Here is a 6,688-nt window from a genome sequence, read left to right as displayed (position 1 = left end):
ATGACCAGTAAGTAACAGTAAGTAGTCAAGCTTTTATTTAAAACAAAAAAACGTAAAAGTCGTAGTATAGTAAGGCGGCTTATTTTTTATTTTATATTTTTTTAAACAACCATATAGTCAGGCGTTTTTTTAAACGGCCATATAGGCCTATAGTAAGGTGGGGGTGGGGGGGGGGGGTTAACGACATTTTTTTAAAAAACAAACAAAAACGACCATGTAGATATAGTGATTTTTTTTTTAAACGACCATGTGTAGTAAGCCCATCCATCCATCCATTTTCTTTACCGCTTGTCCTCACAAGGGTCGTGGGGGTTGCTGGAGCCTATCCCAGCTGGCTTCGGGCAGTAGGCGTGGTACACCCTGAACTGGTTGCCAGCCAATCGCAGATGTGTAGTAAGCCATTTTTTAAACTACCATTTTTAAGGCTTTTTTTTTCAACCATGTATGTATATATATATATATATATATATATATATATAGTAAAGCATTTTTAAAAAGATGACCATGTATCGTAAGGCGTCGATGTTTTTTAAATGATCATGTAGGCGTTTTTTTTTTTTTTAACTATTATGTATATGTGTAGTAAGGCATTTTTTAAACTACCATTTTTAAGGCTTTTTTTTCAACCATGTATGTATGTGTATGTATATGTATGTATGTATGTATGTATATATATATATAGTAAAGCATTTTTAAAAAGATGACCATGTATCGTAAGGCGTCGTTGTTTTTTAAATGATCATGTAGGCGTTTTTTTTTTAACTATTATGTATAGTCAGGCAATGTTTTTTTCACAAAATGACCGTTTATAGTAAGGTGTTTTTAAAAACAAAACAAAAACAACAACAACCATTTTTAAAAAGATGACAATGTGTCGTAAGCCGTTTTTTTTTTATGACCATGCTATGTTTATAATCATATCTCTAAAACTGGGACAAAAATATTTAAAAAAGTATATAATTAACTTTTTGTAAATAATTTTGTACACATATCAACAAAGTGCCTTCATTTGGGATCATAGTACAGATCTGTTTTTATTTATTTTTTTAAATAAAAAAAAAGTTACTTAAAAATTTTAAATAAAAACAAAACAACTGTCTATTTTAAGAAGACTGACAACATTACTAACTGTCAACACTGAATATTGTATTGTTGCTCTGAACTGAATGTTTTTGCGTTTTAGGGAAACATTGTTGGGCTTGTGCTTCACTGAGGATCTTCATTTTTGGTTGTATGGATGTGTAACCTATGTCATGTGATAAACTCAGTGAGAAGCCGGTTATTTCACATTTACATTTCATTTATTTATTTGGAGTGGGTCGTTCATGTGGCAGGTGATTATCCAATCGCTGCCGCATGCTGTGACGTCATGTGGTGACGCAGCAAACGTCGTGTATTTAACGCGGAAGTACTTTTGCTCTGGTTGAAGGAGTGGGGTGGGAGTTGCTTCTCCGTGAGCGACCGGCCTGAACGGTCCTTTGCCGCATACTTTCATTTTGATTTGTGACTAAACCACCTTGCGTGGATTTGTACGAGTCCTCTGCCGCGGCCGGATGAGCGTGTTTCACGTAGCATGTAGCGTGTTCGTGACCACGGGTGAGTGAAATGTTTTAACACCGGCTGGGTTCATTCGACGTAATTAGCGACGCTGGTTGACATGTGATCTGTTCTTAAATGGTTAACGGTTAAAGAGTCTCAACAGTGAAGGAATCCATAACAATGTTAATGACTATTGTTTGCTGAGTATGAATTCAGCATACATTTAGGCTACTTTGAGAGTGTTTTCAGTCGATTAATTTGATGAAGCGCTAATGAACTGTTTTTTAATCATGTCTGCTGCTGTGCTCTAGCTCTTATTTTCCATTGATGCTATTTAAAAATAGATATATTTTTTTAAATCTCACGTTACCCCATTTGAGAACCGCTCTTCTAATACATTGTGTTTCACTGTTTTGTTTTTTGGTTTTGTTTTACGTAAATTTAATGTGGAGTGTTTAATATTTTCCAATATTTACCTGTTTAATTATTTAATTTTTTACACATTTACTCTTCAGTTAAATTATTATACTTTTTTTTTGTGGTCATCTGGCATTTTGTAAATGTTGGTGGGTCTTCATGAAGTTTGCTGTTCTTGTGTTGCAGAGGCAGCAATGGATCAAACACACGAGTGTAAAATCTACAAACACAAATGAAGTTGGCACACAACTGAAGAATTTGTATGTTTTCCCCATCAATTTAGGAACCAAGTGGTACAATAAATGTGACTGGACTGGACTGGACTTGACTTGACACGACACGTTTGTTGGTGTATGAACTGCCTTCTGAATTGTGATCATAAGGGGGCAGAATAGGGAGCTTTGTGGCATGCCTTGTTTTCTTGGAAAGGTTTGCAATCAGGGCAGGTATGGAAAGTGTTGGTAGAGCTGATGGTTGGTACATGCCGTTGCAGTCAAGTGTTTGCAAGATCTTGCTGAAGATGGTCTGTAGTTTGGTTGGTTTGATGGCAAGTTGAAAGCTGGGGTGCACAGTGTAGGGAGGATTTGAGGCAGGACTCCATCATGTTGATAAAAACACTATTTTTGTTTGTGTTTCAGGGTTGTCTCTGCACCAGGTCGTACAAGAGGAGCTGGACCAAGGTAATGAGTACATCAACACATTTAAGTGACCTGCTCACAACTCATTTTTACATTTAATTTTTGCAGTGTGCTTATTGGACGATGAGTCATAGGTTCCAAAAAGCCAGGTAAAGAAAAAGTACACAAAGTGTTAAGGAATATAGAGGCAAGATAACTTGGCTTTTTTTATTTTTTTATTTTGTCCAATGGCAGAGCAGTCATACTCACCACCTTATTGGGGATTGGTCGATCCATCTCTTATCCCTTCTCAAGGTTTCGTCAGATGGGGTTTAGGTCAGGGGATGCCGCGAACCTTTGGCCAGCTGTGGGCTCAAGAAGCCCCGTGAGCAAAAGACGAGTGAGCAAAGTGCAAGGACTCATGCACATTTGCTCTCCTTAGGGTTGAACAACAAAGGTAACAAAACACATGTCAACCAAATCAACAAGTGGCACGACTACAATTCTCGTTGTTGCTGCTGCAGGTCTCAGACGAAGCTGGATGGGAAAAGGAAAAGGAACAATTCCACACAAAATCAAGAATCTAGCGGCACAGGGAGAATCTGCGGCGTGAGGAAATGGTCAACAGGAGGTTTAACTATTCCTATTTGAGTGCCTTTTTTTTTTTCCTTTCAAGTTTTGGCACTCTAATGAAGTAGGCTGTCTGGCTCATTTCACAATGTTATTATTATTTTCCCTTGTGATCCGTCTTGCATGGATGCCTGTTTTGCAGGAACGTTGGTCGGAGATGACGTGACCAGCACCAAAATGTTTTTTGTTTTGGATTGTGGATGAAGATAAGACGAGGTGAGTCTTGGACACAAAATCATGGACACTTGTGCCGGTCAGAAAATTAGAATATTGAGGGAAAGTCTGTTTACTTCAATCATTAGTTTCAAAAAGTCAAGTTTGCATCTTAAATTAGTTCACCACATACAGGGAAATATTTCAAGCCTTTGTTAATTTTTTTAGGATTTGGCAGAAAGGCCCAATAATTATTCTTTTTTTTTTTTTAAATCCAGTCTTACCCAAAATGCGACTATTTCATGTGACCACCAACAAAGAATCTCAAACACAGAAATGTCGGCCTTTTGAGGAGTGTGTCCAAGTCTTCTGCCCTCAGCACTTTGTTGGGCCTCCTTTTACGTTCATGACAGCATCAAGGCCTCATTGCCTGCAGACATCAGCCTTTGACCCACTTCAGGTGTTATTGTTGCCCAAGATGCTTTGAAATCAGCCTTTACATGGTCTGCAGTTCAGGGTTTCTGTTCCCTTGTCAATTTTCACTTTTTGAAACATTTCCTTGATATTCCAATTTTCTGACCAGCACAAGAAGGCTTTGGAATTGTGGCCTTAAAGTAATCGACTGTCCCTTCCCCTAATTTGTCCCGCCTTGGTCCCTTCCCTGTGTTCAGTGTTCCCGTCCTGCAAGTTGGATGTGTGGAGAGGCACCAGGAGCCACCGGATGACGGTGAGAATATGCATGCACGCGCATATAGTAAGCAGCACACAAGTAATTGTACAATTTTTGTTTTGCAGGCTGGGCCTCGTGGGCCACAAACCGGATGGGACCGAAGGCCGAATAAGGGGAAGCAGTCAAGAAGACGTTCCAATCCAACAAGTGACGGTTTAGTTTCTGATGCTTTTAGCTACATGCGTCGTGGTCACGACCTGAGGTGGGCCAATTCCTCGGGGGTGACGCTGTGGAGGTTTCTGCATTGACAGGAAGAAGCGCTTCTCCCAAGGAGTCCACATGCGGCACTTCAATTCAACAAAATGGAGTCTCGTGTTTATTTGAAATTGTTTGTCGGCACATTGTGTTAAATGTCGTCCACTTGGCGTCGTTTGCAGCCTGGATGGACTGTGGGTTCAAAAGAGCCACCGTTTACAGGTTTCGTTTGCACCATCGGGGTGGAAGTGGACATTTTCAAAAAATATGCCCAAGAACCTTTTAAAGAACTTTTTTTTTTTTTTTTTTTTTTCCCCCACATGCCAAAATGTTGCACATTAACAAGTACGGGTCTGCTAAAGTTTATCTTGTCAGTGGCGCAGGGTTGCGAGGTGTGCACATGCAGCGAGTGTTATGTTGTCAGGGTTCATTCAAGGTTGCAAAGATGTTCGCCAGTCGCTTGCAAACTATGCAAGCCATCACATTTTCAACATGTTTCAAAATTTCTTTGCAACAAGAAAAATGATTAAGTGTTATGCGGGTCCATCGATGGTCCCGTGTCAAGGTTTCGTCAGATGCTGTTTAGGTCGAGGGATGCGGCGAACCTTTGGCCAGCTCTGGGCTCAAGAAGCCCTTTGAGATGCTATTTGTGAATAACAGGCTAAAAAAAAAAATGCACTTGACATGTTCTTGCAGGAAGAAGCCGGAGTCCGTTGAGTCGAACCACAGCAGCGTCAAAAGTCAACGGTGACCATCGCGCAGGTTATCTTGTGCGTTCGTGTGCTTGTTTTTCAGGGTAGAAGAAGTCTGACAAGTTGGTCAAGTAGTAGTTTGGCGTGTTTGGGCACAGAGCAGCTTTTTCATGAAGAGCCGCCAGCCTAGCGGGGAGAGTAAGTAGTTTGTTCTACTTGCTGTTTGTCTCCACTCTGTCACAAACTCACTGGGTGTGCACCAACTCACGCTGACTGCATGCGTGTCCTTTTTGTCCTGAGCTGTGCGGCCAAACTCAAACATGATGAAGTCTCTTTATACATCTATAAAATGTTTTCAACAGATTTTTTTTTTCCGGATGAATTTGAAGCTTGCGTTACTTCTGTATGTTTCAAATGTGCTTTTCTGCTTAAATAAAAAAAATGTACCATTGCAAGTTGTCTGTTTGAGACATTGAGAAGGAAACGCGTGCATGATATGATTAAAAATACATAGAATGTTGCACTACATGTCAAGAATGCTGTAAATTAAAGCACTACAAACATGTAGAATGAAGCAAGAAACATGTATAACTATAAATTGAAGTAGTGAATAAAGTGAGGATTTTTGTTGTCTGAGTTGTTCTTCCGCCTCTCATGTATTCATGCCTGGGATTCTTGGTAACCAAAGGACGGCAAATTGCAGATGGCTCTTCTACTGCCACCTGTTGTCAGTGTGCACTTCAAGCATTCAATTGACCCTCAAACTGAGGTTCACGACCTACGTTTCAGTCCCATCAGCTGAAACAATTCATCTTGTTGGGCTTGCAGGAGACAATTTGTAGACCAGGTGGTCAGCGACCTTTTGTAGGCTCAGAGCTACTCCTAATTGTGAAGGGCGATCAGTTTGATATGAATGCCATGCTGGATGTCAAGATCAGATTTTAGAACTCTAACCGGGATGGTTGAATATATAATGAATTTCATAGCTAGTCAATCTTTGTCCAGGGCAGGGAATGCCAAATGCTATCTTGATTAACACTTAAACAGCATTAATCAAGTCCATGCACTAGCCATTAAACAACCTTTTTGCTCTGTCACGACAGCTATTGACGAGTCCGAACATCCGGGCATTTGATATTTCTCCAATACAACACACTGTAAATGCTTCCTTTATACGGTATGAAGAAACAGCGAATTGTATGTTTTTTGCCTGTGATAATCATGCAAACCAGGCAGATTGCTACAGTAGTCCATCGATAAATTGAAATTATCACAAATCAAATGAATGAGTAATTACAAGGATGCTTTTCAAAGGGCGGAGAGCATTTTAACTCGTGACATAAGCTCGAAATTGACAATTAGAAGCTACCACTGCGTTTACCTCGCGCCTGTTCACGCATTGTAATACAGGAAATATACCATTTAAAAAGTCGACCTTTCTTTAACTGGCGTGTGGCGACTGCCAATGGATAGTGGGACTACATTTCCCATGATTATTAGCTGCAAAAGCAAGAAGTATTGTCGAGTTCCGGTCAACTTTCTTTGCAGGATTTACGTATTGCAGGCCGTGCATTAGGGCCACTTTACCCTGAATAACTATGTTTTATTGACAAAAAAGAAAAAGCCTTCAAATATTAGTGTGTTTAATGCACAGACAGAAAGCTTAATAGCTACCGTCATATTTTATAGATTTTTACTTGAATTCCTATAGGAAG

At 39.9% G+C, this 6,688-nt stretch overlaps 1 long non-coding RNA gene across 4 annotated transcripts; it reads left to right on the top strand.

Moving 5' to 3' along the window:
- Positions 1–1,403: 1,403 nt before the first annotated feature.
- On the top strand, positions 1,404–5,499 carry LOC144039782 (uncharacterized). Of its 4 annotated transcripts, XR_013289530.1 has the most exons (8): positions 1,404–1,596; positions 2,143–2,636; positions 2,703–2,743; positions 2,889–3,030; positions 3,098–3,267; positions 3,346–3,419; positions 4,028–4,083; positions 4,152–5,499. It is a non-coding gene; the product is annotated as an uncharacterized LOC144039782 (long non-coding RNA). The 4 variants fall into 4 exon arrangements; XR_013289529.1 differs by having other exon boundaries at positions 3,098–3,419; XR_013289532.1 differs by having other exon boundaries at positions 2,834–3,030; positions 3,098–3,419.
- Positions 5,500–6,688: the final 1,189 nt, after the last annotated feature.

Source organism: Vanacampus margaritifer, chromosome 19, assembly GCF_051991255.1.
Source record: "Vanacampus margaritifer isolate UIUO_Vmar chromosome 19, RoL_Vmar_1.0, whole genome shotgun sequence".
NCBI classification, from domain to species: domain Eukaryota; kingdom Metazoa; phylum Chordata; class Actinopteri; order Syngnathiformes; family Syngnathidae; genus Vanacampus; species Vanacampus margaritifer.
The sequence above is the reverse complement of the archived record's forward strand: the minus strand, read 5'-3'. Positions and strand labels throughout refer to the sequence as shown.